Here is a 23,026-nt window from a genome sequence, read left to right on the forward strand (position 1 = left end):
CATACCATGCCTGTCGTCCCCTACACATGTAACACACATGGATAGGGGGTGGTATCCCAAGGTAACACAGATACACACACCTCCAGGTTGTTGGCACAGCACAAACCATCAGGGCCTACTCATGTGCAGCTGACAGTGTGTCGGACTGCCATCTGGTTCATAGCCTGGCACACACAACCCTCACATACACAGGAAGACCACCTATCCTCCATAACAACACCGGCAATATGACAGTCTCATGAACTGTGTTTATAAGGCCGTACTGCATCCAGTCGAACATTGTGTGTGAGCATTACTGTAGCTACAACACTCTAGTTGAAGAGTTCACAGCATGTGGTCACCGAATTGCAGTGGAATGACATGTTACCACTACCACAACAGGTGGGAACATGCAGCACCTGTACATCGACTACATGTACACTATATGGCCCAGACCAGATGTGTATCCCCTGCTGTAGGTCTTTCACCATAGACACCCACACTGTATAGGGACATACCATGTGCGGACCCTGCACAGTAAGACACAGTCATATTGGTATACATTGCTAATACCATTTATCCACAAGAAGCATGTGTCAGACATGGTAACTACTGCAGGTCACAGGTATTTATGTGTATGTGTCACACATACATCATGTGTGCAATGCCATTGCTGGTTTAGGCAATGGCATGCATTGTTATGTACAAACACCCACACAAGGTCATACTGTGTGACACAACCACACGTGACAGTTGTGGGTTACCAAAACATACCTATCTGTACTCTGACAATGGTAATAAACACAGTAGCAGAGCACGCTATTGGCATTACTAGCCAACTAGCCCTGTTTGGCTGTGCTGATAGTGTGGTGACATCCCCTGTGTTTACTGGGGGAGTATGCAGCAGCTGGTGTAATGTAGTATTTGCCAAAAGGATCTGTTCCCTCACACTTGCATTTACACACACCCTACTACCCCACACACATGCACACTTGCCATTTGCAGGATTCATTCCCCTACCTAACTAAGTCATGACATGTGAGAGGGACACATTAGCAAGGCGCACTATTCGGTTTACTAGATAGTTCCTCTTCTCTGGCTATACTTATAGGGTGCTGACAACATCTGTATTTTGAAAGGGTAATGTGCATCAGGTAGTGTGATCTCCTGATTGCCAAAACTAACATGTTTTTCATACGGAAATACACACACACAAACTCCCCACATGCAAACACACACACATGTCATTCACAGGTTTCAAACTCCTACCTAACTACATTACGATACGCAGGGGAAACGCATTAGCAGAGTGCGCTATTCGCATTACTGGGAGGCTTCCTTCTCCTGCTGTACTTATAGGGTGCTGACATCATCTGTGTTTAGAAAGGGGAGTGTGCATCCTGTAGTGTGTTCTCCCAGTTGCCAAAAGGAACCTTTCCCTCATACATATTTGCACACACACAATAACCCCCCTCATCCAAACACACACACTTGCCATTTGCAGGATTCAAACCACTACCTAACTATGTTATGATACTTGAGACGGATGCATTAGCAGAGCGTGCTATTCGCATTACTGGGAGGCTTCCCTTCTCCTGCTGTACTTATAGGGTGCTGACATCATCTGTGTTTAGAAAGGGGAGTGTGCATCCTGTAGTGTGTTCTCCCAGTTGCCAAAAGGAACCTTTCTCTCATACATATTTGCACACACACAATAACCCCCCTCATCCAAACACACACACTTGCCATTTGCAGGATTCAAACCACTACCTAACTATGTTATGACACTTGTGACGGATGCATTAGCAGGCGCTATTCGCATTACTGGGAGGCTTCCTTCTCCTGATGTACTTATAGGGTGCTGACATCATCTGTGTTTAGAAAGGACAGTGTGCATCCTGTAGTCTGTTCTCCCAGTTGCCATAAGTGACATTTCCCTCTCACACACACAAACCCCACTCACCCACACACACACGCACACACTGAGCATTTGCAGGATTCGAACCCCTACCTAACTATATTATGACACTTGAGGGCGACGCATTAGCAGAGCGCACTATTCGATTACTGGGCATCTGTTCTGCAACTGTAGTATTTCTAGGGTGCTGACATCTTTATTTCCACAGAGGTATGTAGATGTAGTACTACCTGTCAGGTGGGGGATAGCATATATATGCATTTGCAGCCACCTACGTCAGGGTCAGATATGCACATCGCACTGGCAGGTTATGTTCTATACCATGATTTGGGACCACAGGACCTGTAACACACAACACAACCAGTCCAGAACACCACACCCACATCCAGGACACACACTTAGCTTCCCTGGGAACAGTGCCAGGATATGCAGGTATTCACATACACCATTCCAGTTGTTAACATCAGGTACAGGCATATTGTGTGTGAGAACTACTCAGGCCTCTACCACTTTATCCTACCGCCACTACAATATGTGGGTCCATGTGCTATGGCAGAACCACACACCACAGCCACATGGGTGAATACATATTGCACCTGTCCATCTGCAACGTGGGTACTCACTGTTCCACACCAGAGGTAGACCACCATTGTTGATATCTGCCCATGTCCACCTTTCCCTGGACATCCATATCTCATCTCCACCCCCAGGCAAGGTTGTCACTGCACACAAACTGTGTTTAGCACAAGCAGACTCTACACTTGTGTAGACTGGGGTGGATGACTTCAGAGGACCCATGCTGGAGGACTGTATTGGCCACTCAGCATAATCTTTGACACTTGCATCCTATGAGCATGTGTACAGTTTGCATTGGTCATGCTATCCCACATATACCCATGACTGCTCCACAACAAGACACCTTTCAGCTGTACACCGGCCATATATGCGCCGTTCAACAGACAGAGCGACCTAATACATTGCAGAGCTGTAGCCCACAGAGGGAGGACATCTGTGGACGGTTCCAGCACGGCACTTCATTCACACATACTCATTACAACACAGTGTTGACAGTGGAATCATCCAGAGAATGCAGATAGGGCTCCCCTCAGTCTGTTATTGATGGACACCTACTGTCAGAGATCCTCAGCAACCCTCTCACAGCACACACCGACAACATGGCTGTGGCTTAGCACATTCAATCCCTGAGACCTCCACGGTGCCCCTGCTTGACAGAGGCACAGCTCACTAGCCTCACATGTCGCCTTCTGTGACCTACTTTACAGTGGCACGGTAGCCTACTATCCTGGGGATGCAGATGCCAAGCACACTCTGGCTGAGCTGCCATTCCCTGGGGCAAGAAGCCTAGTATTGACCTCTACACCCATATGTTCAATTGTCGGATGCACAATATTTGTTGTGCTGTTCTACTGTTTGCAGGTCTTTATTGCCATAGCATTCCCTGTTCCTATGACCAACTTGTGTATCTGTGGCAGATGTTTGCATATGACAGCGATCCACTATATCGCTTATGTCTCTGTGGTCATTTACTGTGTGCACTGGGCTGATTGCTCTGTTGTGGTTGGTTCCTGGACTGACACGTACAAATACCAGATATGTGTGGCCAACTGCTACACGGAGATATGGCCTAAGTGTGTGAGCATGCCCAGTTCAGCCTTTCCATGGCATGTTGTCTGACATATGCCTCATTTATCAAAGTGTGCAAGCATGCCCAGTGTGAGCTTTCCATATGTTGTACTCTGAAGTCCAACACATATTTGGGTGTGTGTGTCCTTCATCATTATCTGCGTTTTGATTGTGTGCTGGGTGTCATGTTGTGTACTAACTGGCCAACTGCTTCGTGTCTGCCACAACAGGGATTATACTGTGCCTGCAGGAATTGCATGGGATACTTTGCAGACAGTTCTCAACATACTTTCATAATGACCTAACACTGTAGTACCGTATAGTGTACTGGTTTGGTATTTCACTGTGGTGGACAGTATCCTGGGCTTTAGTCCTATCACTGCTTGACATCTTCATAGTGAGCATGACAGACTGTGTAGGGGCCAGTTGTGCACATATGACCATGTTGCAATATGTTCAGATATGGACTACCTACACCAGGCTCGTCCAACATTGCTAGTGTATTCCACAATATGGGTGGACATTGGCAAACACTAGCGATGTTCTGTAGGCCATTTCTGATGGTAGTCACAGGGTGTGTTTGTCCTTCGACACACATTGTACCTGGAGTTTGCCATGACATATGTCCTGGTTGGTATACTGTGCCTCTGTCTACCTCTGACATAACAGTGATACCCAGGGTAGCCTACCATCTCCCATACACTCATCAGGATGCCTCTTGAGGGGTGTCGATATGTGGCACTCTGGCTGTCCTGTACCAGGAGTTTACTGAAGTGTGGGGGTGCCTTCTGTGTTATGGATCCTTCTGTACAGCTTGTCCTATGTATGTCAGTGCTGGGGTTCAGGTCTCTCATGTGCATAGCCCACTGCCATTCAGATTGTACAAGGTGCAACATGTTCATTCATTCCAGGTTGGGCATGGCATCATACATCAGGCACAGCTTTCCTGTAGCCGGGAAGGATGGCAGTGTGTGGAGCTGCAGTTTGTTTACTCAGGCAACACATGGCATCTGTTCAGGCTCTTTGCTACCCCTGGTGGGGTACTGTTGTGGACTTTACAGTTGTTGGAGGTGTCTGCTGTGCTATATCCCACAGGGGCTATTGTAGTCAGTTGTGATGCTGATGGAGGATGGCTGCAGAGCCAGAGTGAGTTCCCCTTATCTACATCTGCCAGCCTTCATGTTTGGGTGGGTATATGGTACATGTTTCTGCGAACACTACAGACACATGTTTGTCCGGTGCAGGTTATTTATCACCTTTTGTACCCAGGTCTCACATTACATGTTAGGTGCCTCATGGGTTAACACCTGTGTGGTAATTTGTGGGCACTTACTGTATATCCACAGTGGTTGTCTATACACAGTTCTGCGCTTAGCTTGCTGACTTGGCTATGGCTACAGTTGTTTGTTTGTAGGTGGCCCTTTTGTGGGTTGCTTGTGTCAGCTGGGGGTCGGATACGGTGGGTTGTTTGTACTCCTCTGCATACATGCTCAGTCACAGTCCTTCCATGTTGGCCTATACCTATGGGACATGTATACAGAACGGGGGTGGGGGGGGCCAAGACCAGGCTTTGTGGGATGCCACTCATATCCGCTTTGTAGTCTGACATGGATGCAGCATGTCTGACCATGTCAGTTCTGTCCTTGGTCTGCTTTGCAACCCCTCTACTGACATAGAGGTGTATATTTAAGCTGGTGAACATATCCATACTGAACACGTACGTTATTGTCTAGAAGCATGTGCACGGTCCAGCTACGCTGTGTGGACCACATAGCCCTCATCAATGACCTTAATGACTGCTTCAAATGGGTCAGACATGTTTAGGGGCCAGTTCTGCAGTTACAACAGCCACAGTGTGTAGGGTCCGGTATCAGTAGGTCCACATTAGCCTTCTGTCTGCGATACATACTGATCCTTTCCATAGCTGTGCAGAACAAGCTTGTCAGGATCCTGGGGTGGTAGTTTGGAGTATCCATTCAGGCAACACCTTTGTTGGGATGGACCACTGTTGTTGTACACTGCTCTTTGGGTACATACCCTGTGGTAAGGCTGACATTGGCCAGTAGTGTGATTTTGCATTCCATTACTCTTGGGGTCCATGTTGGCCTCAGCACAGGACACCATCACATACCTTTGCTGCTGTGTGTTCTGCTTTGCAGATGATGGCTGTTACCTCAGCATCTGCAATGTCAGGGGACCATCTGCTGGGATAGGTATTTTGCACTTTCGGGGGTGTTTGCACTGCACCTGACAGGTTGTATGTTAGCAATATGTGTGTGTGTTTGGTATGTTGTTTGTAATATCTGTGTGATTCGGAGCATATCTGTGGATGCCCAACATGGTTCCTAACATCAGTTGGGTAAGCCTTGTGATTATCCTTAGTGTCCTGTACGTGTTGTATCTTCATAGGTTCATGGGTTCATAGTAGGCTAGACACCCTAGGCCATTGGTAAGCCTAGCTAGAGTGTGTGTGTCTTTCGCCACCCCTTGCTATGTTCAATTATGGCCATTTATGAGGTTCTTCACTGTGTCTCTGTCTGGTTGTGACACAGTGGGGACCCCCAGTATACATGTACGGTCATCCATCCACTTGGCAATATTCCTGTTGAGGGGTGCCAGTGAGGGGCTCTGCCTACCATGGATTGGGATCCTGTTTCTGGGTGTGGGGAGCCTATGGGTTATGTATCTGTCCCTCCAGCACATCTTATTTCATTATGTGTTGAGGTTGACATCTGTGACTCTCACAGCTCCAATGGCATTGATTTCCTGTGGTGTAGCATGTCCATTACTCCTGTGTTGGACATGGCCTGGTACAACAGACATACAATGCCTCTGTGTAGGCAGTGTGTGACTGCAGTCAGCTGGGGTGTCTACAGCCAGGCAGCATATGACATATATTTCGCACCCTTTATCCTGTTGGTGGGGTAACTATGAGGTCTTGCGAACCGCTGCAGGTGTCACGTATGGTACATCCCATATGAGTCATTGTACTAGATTATGGGTCTGATAAGGGAACAGTACAGCGGCACAGTGACCCCTGTTGATGTTGGTGTGAATCCTTTCATGATACGGTGTCCAGTATCAACAGTCTTCATAGCCACATTGGCATTGTGGCTGTCACATGACAGATCAATGTCGACCTGTGTCCCTAGGTCCCTGATGACTCCTTGCATACATAATGGTTTGACACCTATGTGGTACTTTGTGTACCTTGTCTGGTATTTGGTGGGACATCCATACTGTCCAGTGTCTTTGGATGTCTGGGTGGGGTTCTTGTGTGTGAGAGTGTGGTCTGTCGCATGCTACAGACTGTACAGCAGTTTTGACTACAGTTATGTGCACATGGGTGGTGTCCGCTGCTTTGTGCATTGTCAGTTACCTGGCTATATGGGTGTCTGTGCTGCATATGGATACTCCCCCTCCTTTGATGTCTTGGTGCAGGTGTTGGGGCCATAACACATGGTATGTGGTATAACCTAGTAGTGCTGGTGTGGTATCACTAGGCCTGCAGCAGGCTTCTGTCACTGGACAGGCATCAATGTTCTCCATAATGGGAAGTGCCTCAGGGGCATGCATATTGCAGTTTACACATCTGGCATTGGTCAGCATTACCCTTATGTTTCCTACCACTTATATTTTCTAGGGTGGTGGGTAGTCATTTTGGCCTTGCCTACATATGGCTCTATGGAGGCGGCAAAGGCCTTATCCAGTATCCAGACGCACATGGGTAACAGCTGACAGCCACCCCTGTAACAGCAGCATGGCTTGTCATGCTTGACATCTCCAGCAGACACACATTACACCCTCTTGGACTGACAACTGTAACTGTGCCAGCTGTTAAACATGAGCATTCTGTGTTTGTACTGTGGCATCATTCTTGGTGAGGGTTGGATGCTGCACACAGCCAGTGTCATCCCGCCCTGGGGTACATACTCGGAGGGACCATCCATGTCTCATTTGTTGTTGACCAGGGAGGTACATCTCAGGTAATTCACACCAGCATGGACATTGAGTGCATCATATTTCTGCTTGCTTTGGGCTGACCTGCGTACTTGTGTTAAGTGGCATTTTGTGGCTACCTACAAGCAGCTTACTCTACCCTTTCCCTTGTACAGTCTGGTGAGTGGGACAGCTGTGTTTCTGCCTATACAGACACCTATTACGACTGTATCAGGCATTTGTTTCTCCTTCGGGCCTGTGACTGTTTGGCACACCAGCTTTGCGTACTATTCATTGCATGTGCTATGTTTGAAGGTTGTGGTTACTTGTGATCTACTTTGGAGGCGTCTGTTGGTGTGGTGTGTTTGTAATTAAGGCCTCCAGGAATATTTGTCTGTGTTTATGTGTTTGGGTTACAGTTGTGGTGGGTCTATGTGGGACTGGGTTCGTGGTGTATGTTGTTACCTTCTCCTCCTGACTAGTGTTGACAGTACTGGCTTGTTGGAGCTCAACCTCTGCTTTGGATACATGGATGCATCTATCACATATGTTTGTATTTATTCAGGGGTGTTGTGGTTGTCTGTGTACTTGGTACTGGTGTCACATTGCCTCTGGATTCATAGGTTATACTTGTTGTGGCTGGACTCAGTGGATTGTATGTGTGGACATATGTTGTTGCCATACTACCAGTCAGTGATTACTTCCCTTTTTATGTTTGCTCTATCTTGTGGTATCTTCCTCATTCTCTTGCATGGTTTGGTAATGGCTGGAGCCCAGCATGCCAGATGTCTGCATGTATGGCATTGTGTGTTGTTGTTATTTGTGATTGCATACTCCAAGCATTCCTGGCTATGTTCATGGAATGCCTGTATAACATGTTCTGTGGTGTGTCCCATATTCTGCACTTGCACAGGGCCTTTTGTGGAGTCAACATCGGTTTTGAGGGCTGCAACCTATACTTTACACATGTTTTTCACTGTGGTATTCTGGCCAGGGACTGGGGTCAGGGTGTGTATATCCAGTGTGCTTACTCTATGGTCTGGTCTTACCAGTGAGGTACACTTCTCATCTTGCCATCCAGTACACATGTTGCTGATTATCACATCCAGTATGCTTACCCCTCTTGTGGGGGTGGTACATTGTTCCTGGGCATTTTGGTTTATGGAATCTGGGTAATTTTCTCCTACTGTGCTGGTGCTGGTACAATGCTACCGGTGTATGTCTGGGTATTTTCAGTCAAGCAATATAATGTGGTTTGGGGGGCTTGATATATTCATGTATTCCGACATAGGCCAGGTGCTGTTCCTGGTATTAGGACAGTGGTCTGCGGCAGGCTATATACTGCGAGGCAGTTTTAGCCATTGGTATTTGACCATGGATATTCCCTGCTGCTTCTTGTTGTGGTACAAACATGGGGGTGTGGTTATCCTTGCCATTTCTTGCTAGTCACCCTCCTTTTGTAGCTTGTTCCATGTTTTGTGGCTGTACAGCACAGTATGTGGTGTGACCTGGTAGGGTTAGGGTGCTGCTGTGAGCCTTGCCCAGTTCTCTATTACAGGACTGGTATCTACATTCTCCTTACTGTGTGCGTTTACACTGCACACATCTTGCTGTTTGTACATCTGTCATGGGGTTGTATTACATCTAGGTTCCTATCCCTTGTAGAACCTATGAGGTTGGGTTTGTGTTTTGAGACTTACCTATTCAGGGCATGCTGTGGGTACTGACAGCCTTTGCCAGTATCCATGGGGAATGGCATGATAGGTGCATGCCACCCCTAGCAGGTGGTGCATCATGTCAAACTCCGCATATCTTCCCAGCCTGTAACACATTGGCTCCCCTTTGACTGACTGCATTACTTCAGCCAATTATTGTACTTGATCTTCTTGTCTTCATAGTGTGGCATCATGCTTGGTGAGGGTGAGATGTTAGGCAGGGTCTTCATGTTTGCATATACTATATGGTGTTACATTGCTTAACACATGGCAATCATGCCTCAGGTGGTGCTGCAGGGCTGCCTCTGTCGGATGCACATACTACACTCCCTGTACATGTTTGAGAGCAGGTTGTGTCATGTTAGGAATCCCTGTTACTATATGAGTGAGTCAGAGAGGGGTATCATTCCCGGGGTTCCTACTGTGCCAGTGTATGTGCTATGCGTTGCCTCTTTGCCAAGGCCAGGGCATACTGGGCACGCCTCCTTCTGCCTACTGGGGCAGGCTCAAGTTGTTCCTCCTCCGAGTCACGCTCTGCCTGTGTTGGCCTTGGCAATGGTGGGGGGCTGTTTGGCCTGGCCCTATGCTGGTCCTGCTGCAGCTGTTTTCGCAAGATCATATTATGTAGCATAGCGCATACCATGACAATTTGGGTACATGTAGTTGGTGTGTACTGCAAGGCTCCACCAGATGTGTCCAGACACTGGAACCATGACTTGAGCAGCCCAAACACACGCTCTATCACATTACGTGTTTGTGCGTGTGCCTCATTATGGCATTCCTGTTCAGGTGTGTGTGCATTTCTGATGGGTGTCATCAGCCACGGCTCCAGTGCATAACCTGCATCCCCACTAGGTGTCCGTGTGGGATGTCCCCATTGGCAAATGTCTGGTACAGCTGCGTCAAATGCCAGATGTGGGAATCGTGATAACTCCCAGGGCAGCCAGCACACACATTCATTATTATGCCCTGGGCATCACACACAACCTGGCAGTTGATGGAGGGGAAGCCCTTGCGGTTAATGTAGGCCCTACCCCGCTCACCTGCTGGTGCTTTGATGCATATGTGCGTGCAGTCTATAGCACCCAGTACCTCAGGGTATTCCGCTATTTGCTGGAAGAGACGCATATTGCTGGCCAATACCTCACGGGCATTGGGGAAATATACATGATCACCGGCATGTGCTGACATGGCATCCAGGAACTGGTGTAGTACCCTGGAGGCTGATGCCTGTGATATCCCCATCATATCGCCAGTTGGTCTCTGGAAGGTACCTGTTGCTAGTATTCTTAGGCCAACACATACCTTGGTTTCCACTGGGATGGGTTCCCCTCTGTTGGTTCTGTGTGTGAGGCGTGGCCTGCACAGCTCAACAATTTGCTGCAGGAGCTCTCTGTCCACTCTATAGCGCTCTACTATCTTCAGCTTATGTAACCCGTGGTAGGTGACCCTGGGCCTGTACACTCTTCTCCATCTCCTCACTGTGGGTTGTCTGGCACCATCTGCATTGTCACCACCCTCAGCAAGTTGCCTATGTCTCATTATGGCAGCTATGGCAGCCCCTAACATTTCTGCTCTGAGTGATGCTTTTTCAGTTTTCACTTCTATTAGCTTACTCCTGTCTTGCAGTGTCTCTTAATGGAAACATCCTGCACTACTGTTTGCAGAGTTTTAAGTGCTGGGCTGGGCTACTAATCTGCCTGTGTAATTGCCTGCTTCTAATTGTTTTCACCTGCTAGCTTCAGCAGTTATCCCTGCTAGCTTCCTATTAATTCTGTTGCTTCCTTTTTCCTCTCTGTTTCCTCAGGGGGGAGCAGCTTGCATACTATCTGAAACACGCTCACAGTGGCTTACACGCACACGTGCTTACACGGTTCAGAATCTACTTATTCAGGTTTAAACGCGCGTACACCCGCGCAAACACTGTTACACGTCCGCCAACAGCCTCCAACATACTCAGCCTGCCTTACACGCATGCACACCCGTGCAAACAGTGTTAAACATTTCCCAACACGCTCCCACATGCTCACACTGCCTTACACACTCGCACACTGTCCTACTCACACTTCATGGCGCACACACGTGTGCATGCACGGCCAGCAAGAATCTTTGGTGTAGGTTACAGTGTACACCTTCCATTTCTTGACTTTCCATGACTTATCTAGTGGCACACCTCTTTCCATGATCTGTGCCTGTCATCTGTCATGTTACACTGGCCTCCAATGCACTGCATTTCTTTCTACCATTCCCCCCTGTGATGTCACCTATCTCCTACTCTATTCCTCCCCCTTTTGTATCTCTTACACTACTCAGACTGTGCTCATTTGGTATGTGACTGTGATATTCAGTATCCGAACCCTCATTTACATAAGATTGCCTACTAATGCTTAGTTACATGTCTTAGACTCAGCTTCCCCCCTTAGCAACCACTACACGGTGGCCATGTTGGTTTTAGTCTGCTGGTCCCTGCATTATCATTCCATGTATTGCATGAAACCCACATTTGTGGGTTTATAACCTTCTTTTTCATGGTTTTATACAGCACAGCCCGTTTGTGCGGGGCTGCGCTGGGTTTAAACATCGGCGATCGCCGAAAAAAAAAATTATATTTTTAATATATTTGCATCGGGTTGTCTTGCCAATGGCCACATATTTGGCCATTGGCATGCTGCCTGAATCATATGCAACCTTTTTTTGGAGCTGACATCGCTCCGTTGTGGATTTTGCAGAAATGTACTCAGTTGTCAACTGAATACATTTCTGCAGCTAAAACGTCTCCTACACGGACTGGTTTCTGCTTCGTGGATCGCTAATATACCTCATTTGCATACCTTTCGAATGCAAGTGAGGTATTTAGCATGTCCACGCCCAGTCCGTGTAAGAGACGTTTTAGCTGGTCTCTTACACGGAGTTTAGGGCTGTTCCTGGATCGCGAGGCTTGCATGGAGTGTTGCACATCTCTTACACTCTGTGCAAGCCTTCGTGAATCCTGCCCAATATGTTGTTGTGTCCTTCGGCTTATCCCGGTTAGGGGTCGCCACAGCGGAACTCTGGTCCGCTAATGTTTGGTAGTGGATTTTTACGTGCCGAGTTACCAGCCCTGATGCACAACCTTCAATGAAGGCACGCCCATTCACGCATGCCTCCACACAGAAGACGCTCTAGCTGAGAATCAAACGGGACAACGTCTTGCTGTGAGGCTACAACGCTACCGCAGCACCACTACCGTGGGTAATATGCTATCCATTAAATTGTTTTGTATTTTTTTTCTTTTTATGAGTATATTTTTATAGTTTTGATGTAAAATGATTACTTCTCCTAATGTTTCAAGCTTATTGCAGCATATGCAATTGTTGTTGGAGGAAGTATTGTGCATTCAAAATATGTTAAGTATGTAATGTCCATACACACACACACACACACACACACACACACACACACACACACACACACACACACACACACACACACACACACACACACACACACACAAGTGTGCCCATTAATTACAGCTAATTTCCCAACTGAGTACACCTCAGATGTCTCATTGTGATGAAATCATACAGTGTAAAGTATTGCAACCCCCATATGCCTCTCAAATCTCCCAAATTATGCTCTGTCCCTCAAAAATATGTGATTTTGTTGATATAACTGAAGATTACTTTCAGCTAATGAAGCCAGGCATTATAGTTTTATACTTCTTATTGTTAAGAAAATGCATGTTGAAGGAAAACACGTTCCTCTAATTAATTATCAAGTGAACTGTGATTATATCTAAAGAAAATATCTGATTTGAGGCCTTTTCCCCACATATCTAGAATTTATGAGTAAAGGAATTGAAACATCTCTACCCAATCTCTCTCTCTCTCTCTCACACACACACACACACACACACACACACACACACACACACACACACACACACACACACACACACGCAAACACTTGTACAGATTTTCGCAGAATGCCCAGATTTTTGCCTCATATTTTTGGTCTGCTACTCATAAAATGTGTGGTTTTCTGGCAAATCACTGAGGATTCAATTCACCAAATAATGACGTACATTTGAGTTTCACACATCATATCCTTCAGAAAATGCTGGTCTATATTATTTCATCAAAATACATATTCATCAAATACGTATTCGTCAATGGCTAAACAGCAAAATTCATTACAGCAAACCACAGAATTTTTTCCAGGGTTAAGAACCACTTGGCCGTCACCACAACTTTGCTCTTTTCCCCACCTTAGGGCAATCTCGGAGTTGGTATATATAGTTGAGGTGTGTGTGGAGGATGTGGGGTGTAAAGCCCTCCACTTGGGTGGGTTTGATTTAGTGTGGTGTGTGTTCTGGAGTGCTAGAGGGTGAGTGGTTCCTAACCCTGGGAAACATTCTGTGCTTTGCTGTAATGAATTTCACTGTTTAGCCTTCGTCGAATACGTATTTGATGAATATGTATTTCAGTGAATTAATACAGACACCAAAATGGATGCTAACAAAAATCCCATTATTCTACCAACTTTCTAAGTTTAAAACAGCAATATTTAAAATCTACTGCTTTTTTGGGCCTTTGTCCCCCCAATTATTTTGTGCTTTGTCCAGATTTCTTCCACTAAGATGTTTAGAGGTACGATACACACGCACGCACGCACACACACACACACACACACACACACACACACACACACACATGTACACACACACACACACACACACACACACACACACACACACACACACACACACACACACATACATATATTACTCTTTTTATCTTTGTTGACTTTTTTAAATTTTATGCTCACTAAACAATAAAGCCACTTTAGTGAAAGTAAAAAAAATGGTGCCTGTTTGCTTTTTCAGTCCATGATTCACAGCAGCATCATTAGACTTGCTTTTTAGTAGGCAAACTCTGTACATAAACACCCTGGTTCTCCAATAGGGTAAGGATGAACATTTAGCCCATTATCAAAATGATAGTATATTGCCATGAGGGACTGAACAGTACTTTTATCATGTTGGCTTTGTTACAATAGAAAGGCATAATGGCTAAATAATATCCACATCCTTTTAGTTGCCTTGTACCAAAGATGGTCTCATATTAGTACCTGTGTTTATACAGTAGCTCTGTTAATAAGCAAAACATCCACTAAAACTCCTTAAGTACAGTTCAGGTATGAAAAGGAGTCATGTAGTCTAAATCCAGCATTTATAGATGCTCTCTTGTACTATTACAATTTTTTCAGTCAGCTGTATCATTAAATTAACTCTCAGCAGAAAGCTGCATGAAAAGCTTTTATCCAGTCAGTTCATTTTTTGAAGACCATACATTGTCTGCATAAACATTGCTTGTTTAGAGAAATACCAGCTGTCAGACATGATGATAGATGTTTCTATTAACCATGTTATGTTGACTACCTCCATAAGTAAAGGGAGAAGATTTTATGACCTCCAGACTGGTAACATGCTTATTCGAAAACTGGCCTCACCTGACTAGTAAAAAAGTTAAATTACCTTGATTTTACTTGTAATAATCTGAGGGTGTGGAATAAAAAGAACAAAAAGTGCAGATTTTCAACAATGTAAAAGAAGTAAAAAAATGAATTCACCACTTTTGTTTAAGCTACATGAAGGTACATTTGAATGTTGGACTTTTATGATTGGCCCATTAAAGTCTAGCCTCTTCCTTTCAGACTTTGCATGCACTGATGTATAAAAATATATAATGAGTTACACAGGGCTAAATGAATCCTTACATTGCTCTAGAGGTGCATATTTATTATATCAAAATGTTTCAACACGTTTAAAACAAAGTAGGCATAGCTGCAGGCATGGGGGGGGGGACTGATAAGTCTCAGCCAGTTGATGTTTATTAGTACTTAAATATATGTTCATCAATTCAATATAAAGTTAAGAATACAGCTATCTAGCTATTTTAGCCAGGATGGAAATCCACTTTTAGTTTAGGTTATTTATTTATTTAAATTTATTTTTGGGATAGGGCACCACTGATTAAAACCAACAAATTCAGGCCGAGACCATGTTGTTGTTGTTACTGTGAAACAACAAGTGAAGCAACACAAAATGTATAGAATATTTTACACAAAGGTTATGAGTAATAATACACCGAATACTGATTAATGAGCCACTCGGCAGTGTAAACCTTGAGAGGTGATTGTCACTGTTGAAGTGATACCCCCACCCCATATGTAAAATGGGAAAAAGGGGTTGTGAATGGATGGATGGATGGATGGGTGGTTGGATTGTTTAAGTAGTATAATGTATACCTCTTAACTTTACAGATTTTCATAGAATGTCCAGATTTTTGCCTTATATTTGTGATCTGTTTCTCATAAAGTGAGGTTTTCTGAAAAATCAGTGTGCATTGAAGTCACTAAATAATTATGTACATTTGAGTTTCAGACTTCATATCCCTTAGAAAATACACAGTAACACAAATCCTGGTTCATAGGTTCATAGGTTCATAGGTTCATAGGTTGGTACTAGGCTATCGGCCCTAAGGCCTATGCAAGCCTAGCCATAACAATTCCCTGGAAATTCTTTCCCACAATATTTACTTCTATGGGCCCCTGTCTAGCAGGGCAACTGACATGATCCCCGGGGTGAATTTCCTATCTCCCATCCAATCATCAAGGTTCCTTTTGAAGAGGGCCAATGAGGTTCTCTGCTTGACATGTATGGGCAGTCTGTTCTAGAGTATGGGGAGTCTCTAGGTCAGGAACCTATCCCTCCAGCATGTTTTGTTCATTGTGATGATAAGGTTTAGATCCCTGGAGCATGTGGCTCTGAGGGATTGGGATTTCTTTAAGTGGTGCATGTCCAACAGCTCAGGGTTTGACATGGTCTTGTATGTTAAGCAGAGATCACCTCTGAGTAGACAATATGCCACAGAGTATAGCTGGAGTTTTTTTAGACTGTCAGCATATGGCATCTGCTTTAGGCCTGTGATTCTTTTAGTGAGATATTTCTGTGGCCTTTCCAGCTGTTGCAGATGTCTTGTGAGGTACATACCAAATGGGGCATTATACTCTATAATGGGTCTAATGAGGGATGAGTACAGTGGGACACTTACCTCCTTTTTTCTGGATGAAAAGCCCTTAGTGATGAGGTGTGCCACAACTTCCTAAGTTTATAACAGCAATATTTAAAATATTTCCCTATTTTTGGGCCTTTGTCCCCACCCTACCCCCAATTATTTTAGGCTTTGTTCAGATTTCTTGTGCAAAGAGGTTGAGAGGTATGGTGTAATAAGCAATATATATATATATATATATATATATATATATATATATATATATATATATATATATATATATATATATATATATATATATATATATATATACCTGCAATTAGAGAGAGCAGGGGAGAGACAGAAAGAATAGTATAAAAAAGGGAAAATAAGAATGGGGAAGAAAAATAGACAGTATATAAGTTAAGAGGAGAGTAACGGCACAGATGAAGTGATGACATCTATGTATATTTGATGTCAACTGGAAGGCAGAATGTCTTGAAATGAAGATGGATGCTTGTGCAAAGTAGGAATTTAGATTATCTTGCCTGCACTGATGCATCTGTATTTGGATGTGCTCTGAGCACTAACTTATATTGGATTTGTATTGCAAAGTAGTACTTTCCATAAATAACACTGAAACTGCACTAAAGTATTATAAGAAAATAGGGAAAAGAAACAAAACCAAGGAAAAGGCAAAAAAAGAAGAGCAAATGTCCTTCCCCTGCACTGTGCCTGTGACTCATAGTGACAGTATATGTCATACATAATGCTAGTTGTTTGAATTCAGTCACTTCCCTTATACATTACCACAATTAATATAAAGAAGATGGTGCAAGCTAGTTCTAGACGGTCAAAAATTCATATTTTAGTATTCGGTATTTTCATTCTTAAAGATATGACTTGTTGCTCAAGAGTTTTTGCTCACAGTAAATAATATCCGGTCACACTAACTTCATCTACATTGTATAACCATCGGGTATCTTATCAGTGTCGCTGTACATTAGAAGTTTTGAGTGGGCATTAGTTCCCAAAAAAAATGTATGAAAATTTAAAGTGCTGCATTTTTGTGATTTCTGAAACCTTTTAAAGTTAAAAATAGTTGCCACAGCATTTGGTTACCTTACTATGCTGACTGCATCTGAATTTTTCTGACCAAACAAAAAGCAATGGTATATTAACATTGTTACCAGTTAGCCTGTGTCTGGCATCTGTTTAGTGGAAAATCCTAACATGCTGTTCAAACACCCACCACCAGTGGGCAGAAGTTTGCCCAGTACTTCATAGTTTCATAGGTTCATAGGTTTGTACTAGGCTAATGGCCCTGGAGCCTTTACAAGCCTAGCCCATAGGATTACCCTGGCATCGTGTCACTTGACCTTAGTTCCCAGTGCCTCTGTCGAGTACAGCCACTGGAGTGATCCCAGGGGTGAATTTTATATTTCCCATCCACTCATCAAGATTTCTCTTGAAGAGGGCCAGAGAGGTGCTCTTTTGATATGTATGAGAAGTCTGTTCCATAGCATGGGCAGTTTCTGGGCTATGAATCTGTCCTTCCAGCTTGTTCTGTTGATAGTGGTAATGAGGTTGAGGTCTCTGGAGCATGTGATGCGGACAGATTGGGATTTCTTTAGCTGTAGCATTTCTAACAGAGCTGGGTCAGACATGGCTTTGTAACTCAAGCAGAGATTGCCTCTAAGTAGGCGATATGAGACAGAATAGTTGGAGTTTTTTGAGTCTGTCCATATAGGACAAGTGTTTAAGACCTAGGATCCTCTTTGTGAGGTACTTTTGCGACCTCTCCATTTGTTGCAGGTGTCTAGTGAGGTGTATGCCAAATGGGGCATTGTATTCAATGACTGGCCTAATGATGGAAGAGTAGAGGGAGACAATGACGTCTTTCTTCTGGATGCAAAACTTTTTAAGACATCTTATCTCACTGCTCTGGTCAGGTGAATGGCTAACCCTACAGTTAGAGAACTGAATCAGCAGACCCAATTGCTCCCTCTCCTCCCTTTGAACACACACACACACACACACACACACACACACACACACACACACACACACACACACACACACACACACACACACACACACGCACAAAGCTGTCTGGCTTCACTGCCTGTGCCCATGATCTTGTAATTCCAAATACTTTAAAACTAGGTTCTGTTATTTCTATGGCCTTTATTATAATCTTTTTACTGTTGCATTTTCTGTTGGTAAGCAGTACGAGTATTTGGAATGTGCTACTATCATAGAAATGAAGAGCCAGATGCCAAAACATCAGGGAAGGGCAGTGAAAGGCTTCTGCCATCTTGCAATGCTACCTCAGTATTATATTCCAGCACCACCCCTGCCTGACATCATACCAGTTGCGAAGCACTGCTTACAATGCCCACCTATATGTTAACACCTTTAATTGTTATTGGTAGCTGATACTCTGAGAGCAGGTAATGACATTCACTGTAAATGAAGCACATCACCTATTCCTGCTCTAATCCCATGAATGAAGACCACCTGTGCTTTCACCAAGAACACCTGAAGTTGGACATCCCCACAGTGACATCTACATGTTGTAACTGATAACAGATGCATGACAGGTAAAACTGTGTCATGCATGTACTATTTAATCTGAAAATTTGACAGAGTCATACTTTAAGCTGCATTGCAAAAGTACAGTTCCAGTTATCCTAAATGACTGGTTTTGAGTCATCTCCAGTGTTTGAAGGTTACACCTCTGCAAACATATCAATTTCCTTTGTACCAGAATAACACTGTACCATCCTCAGTTTAACCCCCATCTGTACATTAGTAGTGGTAATGCAGGCATATAGCCTTTCCATCATGTAATGCATGCAGTACCAATACCAACAAGTAAGTGGTGCATCACCAATGTGAAAAGGCCTTTCACTGGAATGGAGCACACTATTAATTTGATATTTTAAATCAGTGCTCGACTCCAATGTAAAATTTCAGTCTTATGGTGTGGCATGCCCAGCAAAATTTTCTGAATGCAGTATTGGGTTTTGAGATTCCTCATTGCCCTATGTGGTCTGTGAAATCCCCAAGCCCTTTTTTGAATCAGGCAGTGTAAAAACTATTGGACTAATATGCTGCCTCCAAGCATAAACTACTTTGAAATCCCTCTGTATACATCTAAGTTTTAGTCATCTTGCTAAAAGGCAAACTAGCTCCTTGCCAAATGCAGAGCAGAAGCATACAAAGGTATAATGTTCTGCAACAAGCACACATAAAATAGGGCATGAGCAAAGGGTATGTCTTATTCCCTGATGAATATGTGTGCCCCCCTCCCAAAACAAAAACAACTGAACAGATTAGCATGTCATCTACAACAGTGACTGCTACATTTAACAATCATATTATTTTAATAACATGGGGAGGGTTGCGTCAGGAAGGGCATCTGGTGTAAAACTTGTCCAAATTATTAATGCAGACACCAGTAAATATTTACATGCCAGATTGGTCAAGGCCCGGGTTAACAATGACCGCCACCAGTACTGTTAGCCAACAGGGTGCTGGTGGAAATTGGGCTACTGTTGGCCGAAGGAGGAGAGGAGGTGGAAGGCATGGCCAAAGGCAGGAAGAGAGGAGAAAGGCTAGGGCTGTGGTAGTGAGGGTTGTAACTTTGAACGTTGGCGGTATGACTGGTATAGGGAGAGAGCTAGCCGATATGTGGACAGAAGGAAGGCTGGTATATTGTGTGTGCAAGAGACCAGATGGAAGTGGAATAAGTCTAGGTGTATCGGAGGTGGGTTCAAATTGTTTTATCATGGTGTGGATAGGAGGAGAAATGGCGTAGGAGCTATCCTGAAGGAACAGTATGCTAAGAGTGTTTTGGAGGGGAAAAGAGTGTTGGATAGAGTGATGTTTATGAAGCTGAAAATTGATGGTATAATGATGAATGTTGCTAGTGCATATGCTCCACAAGTTGGGTGTGTGATGGACGAGAAAGAAATATTTTGGAGTGAGTTGGATGAAGTCGTGATGACTGTACCCAAGGGTGAGAGAGTGGTGATTGGAGCTGATTTCAATGGGCATGTTGGTGAAGGGAACAGAGGTGATGAGGAGCATAGGGTGACATACAAGAGTGGAGGAAGATGCACACAGGTGGATTATATCTTATGTAGGAGGGCCAGTTTGAAGGAGATTGGAGACTGTAAAGTGGTGACCATGGAAAGTGTAGTTAGGCAGCACAGGATGGTGGTTTCTAAGATGATGTTGGTGATCAAGAAGAGGAGGAGGAGTGTGAGGGCAGCACCAATGATCAAATGGTGGAAATTGAAAAAGGGTAATTGTGAGGTGGAGTTCAGGGAAGAGTTAAGACAGGCACTAAGTGGCAGTGAAGAGTTTCCAAATAGCTGGGTAGCTATAGCAGAGCTAGTAAGGGAGATGGCTAGAAATGTGCTTGGTATGACATCTGGACAGAGGAAGGACGACAAGGAGACATGGTGATGGAATGAGGAAGTACAGGAGAGTATACAGAGAAAGAGGTTGGCAAAGAAGAAGTGGGATTGTCAGACAGATGAAGAAAGTAGACAGGAGTGTTAGGAGATGAGGTGCATGGCAAAGAGAGAGGTGGCGAAGGATAAGGATAAGGCAAATGAAGAGTTGTATGAAAGGTTGGACAATAAGGAGGGAGAAAAGGACCTGTACCAATTGGCTAGACAGAGGGACCGAGCTAGGAAAGATGTGCAGCAGGTAAAGGTGATAAAGGATAATGAGGGAAACATACTTACAAGCGAGGAGAGTGTGTTGAGCAGATGGAAAGAATACTTTGAGGGGTTAATGAATGAAGAGAATAAGAGGGAGAGAAGGTTGGATGATGTGGGGATAGTGAATCATGAAGTGCAATGGATTAGCAAGGAGGAAGTAAGGATAGCTATGAAGAGGATGAAGAATGGAAAGGCTGTTGGTCCAGATGACATACCTGTAGAAACATGGAGGTGTTTAGGTGAAATGGCAGTGGAGTTTTTAACCAGATTGTTTAATGAAATTTTGGAAAGTGAGAGGATGCCTGAGGAATGGAGAAAAAGTGTTTTGATACCAATTTTTAAGAATAAGGGTGATGTGCAGAGCTGTAGTAACTACAGAGGGATTAAACTGATCAGTCACAACATGAAGTTATGGGAAAGAGTAGTGGAAGCTAGGTTAAGAAGGGAGGTGATGATTAGTGATCAGCAGTATGGTTTCATGCCGGGAAAGAGCACTACAGATGTGATATTTGCTCTGAGAGTGTTGATGGAGATGTACAGTGAAGGTCAGAAGGAGTTGCATTGCGTTTTTGTAGACTTACAGAAAGCACATGACAGGGTGCCTAGAGAGGAGTTGTGGTATTGTATGAGAAGTCGGGAGTGTCAGAGAAGTATGTAAGAGTGGTACAGGATATGTATGAGGGTAGTGTGACCGCGGTGAGGTCTGCGGTGGGAGTGACGGATGTGTTTAAGGTAGAGGTGGGATTACATCAAGGATCAGCTTTGAGCCCTTTCTTATTTGCAAGACAGGGGTCCAGGGAAGTAAATAGTGTGGGAAGAAATAGCCAGGGAATTGTTATGGCTAGGCTTGTATAGGCCCTAGTGCCGAAAGCCTAGTACCAACCTATGAACCTATGAACCTATGATGGACAGGTTGACAGACAAGATCAAACAGGAGTCCCTGTGGACTATGATGTTTGCAGATGACATTGTGATCTTTAGTGAGAGTAGGGAACAGGTGGAGGAGACCCTGGAGAGATGGAGATATGTTCTAGAGAGAAGAAGAATAAAGGTCAGCAGGACTAAGACAGAATATATGTGTGTGAATGAGAGGGAGGATAGAGGAATGGTGAGGATGCAAGGAGTAGAGGTGGTGAAGGTGGATGAGTTTATATACTTGGGAGCAATAGTTCAGAGTAATGGTGAGTGTGTAAGAGAGGTGAAGAAGAGAGTACAGGCAGGATGGAGTGGGTGGAGAAGAGTGTCAGGAGTGATTTGTGACAGACGAGTATCAGTAAGAGTGAAAGGGAAGGTCTACAAGAGGGTAGTGAGACCAGCTATGTTATATGGGTTGGAGACAGTGGCATTGACAAAAAGGCAGGAGTTAGAGCTGGATGTGGCAGAGTTACAGATGTTAAGATTTGCACTGGGTGTGACGAGGGTGGACAGGATTAGGAATAAGTATATTAGAGGGTCAGCCCAGGTTGGAAGGTTTGGAGACAAAGCCAGAGAGGCAAGATTACATTGGTTTGGACATGTGCTGAGGAGGGATGATGAGTACACTGGGAAAAGGATGCTAAGGATGAAGATACCAGGTAACAGGAAATGAGGAAGGCCTAAGATAAGGTTTATGGATGTGGTGAGAGAGGACATGCATGTGGCTGGTGTGACAGAGCAAGATGCAGAGGACAGGAAGAAATGGAAACAGATGATCTGCTGTGGCGACCCCTAACGGGAACAGCCGGAAGACGATGATGATTATTTTAATAACATGAAAAGCACTATACTGCAGGAAAGTAGTTAAAACTCATCTTTGCACAATGGAAAATTAGCAGTGACTTCTTACTTCAAAAAGGAAGAGAGTGTCTCAGCATTTCCTTAGACTCAGAGTTTCCTAAGTTTTGAAAACTTTGCAGATTCATGAAATTTTGCAACAGAAATATTCTACCAGGCTCAATTCACAGTTTGCTTCTTTTGATATGGTTAAAGAATCTGCATTACATCCTAGCTGAAGATTGTACCATGCTTGCATTTATTTCCTGATATCTTCTCTTATTCAATCCAGAAGGATCCAATTTCAGT

Source organism: Protopterus annectens, chromosome 2.part0 (assembly GCF_019279795.1).
Source record: "Protopterus annectens isolate FY-2018-M chromosome 2.part0, PAN1.0, whole genome shotgun sequence".
NCBI lineage: Eukaryota > Metazoa > Chordata > Ceratodontiformes > Protopteridae > Protopterus > Protopterus annectens.